The following is a 3,274-nucleotide window of genomic DNA, read 5'->3' as shown; positions in this document are numbered from 1 at the left end:
TTTTCATGCTTCATTCTATGTGCGTCAAAAATCACCCATAATTGACATCACCTTCCAAAACAACATTTCCAATAGTAGAATATTTGTCCAAATACAGAATTTTACTCTTGTTGGTATGTTCTCTTTAGTTTGGTGGGCTTGCTTAACCATTTCTGACAAATATTTTGTTTCAGTCAAGTATATTTTGCACTCAATTGAGTGGAAGGTTGTATTCGTTCTTAGAAAACTATGTTCCTGCAAAACATAGATACTTTTTGATGGCAAGGTTGTGTTGTAGGGCAGAAATTATGTTTAGGAAAAGTGTTGTTTCAATGATATCTGCCGAATTTTTTTCTTCCATTTTTAGCTGCAATGCATTGCTTCAAAAGGGATTTTTGCCTAAAGTGCACTAAGGCAAAACTTAACATACCTTTCAAAATCTTACCTCTGGCATTGAATGCACATGCGTATTATCAAATAAAGCCCCGATTCTTGGGGTTTTGCTGACTCTTACTGTACACTAGTTAAGCCTATTCTTGGGGTTTTGCTGACTCTTACTGTACACTAGTTAAGCCTGAAACCACAATGATTGAGATCCTTGTCCAAATACAGAATTTTACTCGTTGGTACGTTCTCTTTAGTTTGGTGGGCTTGCTTAACCATTTCTGACAAATATTTTGTTTCAGTCAAGAATATTTTGCACTCAATTGAGTGGAAGGTTGCATTCATTCTTTGAGGAAATTCTGAGCCCTAACCCTATCCTTGCAAACCCATAGCTAGGGTTAGGGTTAGGATTCCTGCAAAACATAGATACTTTTTGATGGCATGGTTGTGTTTTAGGACAGAAAAGGAAGTTAGGAAATGTGATATGTTAATGTTATCTTCACTTTTTCTTCTTACCTATTTGGCTGTGTATACTGCATTGACCTACAATGCAATGTTGTCTATGTAGCCCTAAAAGAAAAAGATTAAAAGAAACCAATTATATGTTTCAAACTCTTGCATTTGGCATTGAATACACCGATATATTAACAAATAAAGACAACAATTATGGGGTATAATGTTCGTCGAGGACACAATTCAGCATAAATTTTCAGTAACACAACACTTGTCAATAATAGAATTTCACAATTGTTGATGCACTCTTTTTGGTTGGTTGAGGTTGCTAAGTCATTTCAGGCTAATATTTGCATTCCGTGAAGTATATTTTCACCTAAATGAGTGAAGGACTGGGGAATGTCTTTGAACAAAGTCTTAACCCTAATCCTAACCTACTGTAAGCCAAGTCTAAAACTAGGTTTAGGGTTAGGATTCCCACAAAACGTAAATAATTTTGGATGTCATGGCTGTGTTTAAGGACAGTCAGTGTTTATCTTCACTTTTTTTTCTTACCTACTGTATGTCATACAAATGACAAAGTCCAGGTGTCTGTGTAGTATCAGTCTCTTTATTTCGTATGCATATGGGAGAACGGCTTGCAACCACCAAACTCAAAAATAAGTGCTGGTAATTCTAATGTTTGTGATAACATGGAAAACTGAGTTGGGGGAATCATAAATAAATATAAAACATTAAAATGTAAAAACTCCCATTTTCCTCAGATTCAGCTTTAAAACAAAAAGCATATGTCTTCTGCTTAAAGGTTGGTTGTGCTGATTAAATTAACTGCTTGTACTGCTCTAAAGCACACTAGAGTTTTTCACAGCAAGGTATAGCAGTGAAAGTGGTGTCAGTCAGCTACTGCATTTGGAGAAGATCCATTAAAAATACTGATAATCCTGGTAAAGTACTCTAGACACTGCAGCAAAATCAGATGTTTGTATTGTTAACTTGGACGTTTTATTTTTTAATGACCCTCTTTTGTGAGGAAACAAGCACAAAGCGCCATGTCAATGCAAACTGTGAAGCGTTTGAATACATTTGTAAAGCACTGTTCAAAGCTGCTGTCAACAGAATTAGCAAGGTGTGTAATGCCAGGCTGATAGCATCAAACTGATTAAATCTTCATCGTATTGATAATAATAATGATAATAAATCACAGATAACCTAAATCTAAAACCTACTTTTTCAGGTCATGGAGCATTTTCACAGATACATAATGAGTACAGTGCATGTTTTTTAAGCTCATTTTGACTGAGCACTGTTTAATCAGATTGTATCTGCTAAGCTTTTGCTGAATCACAATAAGGATTCTGTTTAATAATGCTATTAATTTTAGGAAACGCAGCCAAGAAACTGGAGCAAATTATTCAATATGTTAAGCTATGTTAGTCTTAAAGTCTAACATTAAAATTAATGTTAGTGGTTATTTCTATATTGAATTAACAACTTTTAATAAGCCATGTAACAAATTTAATTTCTGCGGTGCTATAGTAATATGCTAAAAAATTAGACTATTGGCATTTGTAATCAGTTAAATTTAAAGGGATTGCCCTACAATTATTTGCTCAATCTGTATGAAGGAATATTATTTTATCTGCTTTATATACTGCCTAGAATTTTCACTTTAGGCTATTTATATACCACAAAAGATAACAGACTTGGTCTTCATTAAAATCCTACGTGCCAACTTTAAATTCCAAAACTCAATACAGGATAGCCTTCCTCCGGTTCAAATCCCACGGCCGGCAAAGGAATCCTCCTCCGTTGGGCCCCTGAGCAAGGCCCTTAATCCCAATTGCTCCAGGGGCGCTGTACAATAGCTGACCCTGCGCTCTGACCCCCAGCTTCTCTCCCTGTCTCTGTGTGTGTCTCATGGAGAGCAAGAAATTGTATATGGCTAATAAAGTGATCTTATCTTATATAGAAAAAATCCTCAGATGCTCAGAAGTGTGTTGCCATTAGTTGTTTATGGTATTTTGAAATGGCATGTGGATGAAGTTTTTATTTATATTAAATATTTAATTAAATATTATTTGAATTTAATGTTAATATTTAATTAAATATTGATTTTACTCCGTTAAAATTAAGACAGATGCATCTTCATCCAACCTGAAGTAATACAGAGTTGTGTCCACCAGGGGGAACTCATGGAATTCAAATCCTTCACAGTGATCTCTTGTAAGTATTCTGAATGCACAGCTTTAAAAACACAAAATGTTTTCTAATGTTAATGGTGTGGAATTCTTTAAAATCTATTTATTCCTGCTTGTCTGGTAGGTTATATCTTTATATTACCTCTAATAACAATATTAAGAAGATGCAGTTATTATTTATTTTACTTAATTGATACACTTTGCACTTTTTTAAAACAACAGTGATAGAAATTAATAGTACTCAAGCGAAAACACCACAA

The sequence above is a fragment of the Atractosteus spatula genome, chromosome 5, assembly GCF_055471065.1.
Source record: "Atractosteus spatula isolate fAtrSpa1 chromosome 5, fAtrSpa1.hap1, whole genome shotgun sequence".
Classification (NCBI taxonomy): domain Eukaryota; kingdom Metazoa; phylum Chordata; class Actinopteri; order Semionotiformes; family Lepisosteidae; genus Atractosteus; species Atractosteus spatula.
This window is presented reverse-complemented; position numbering follows the sequence as displayed.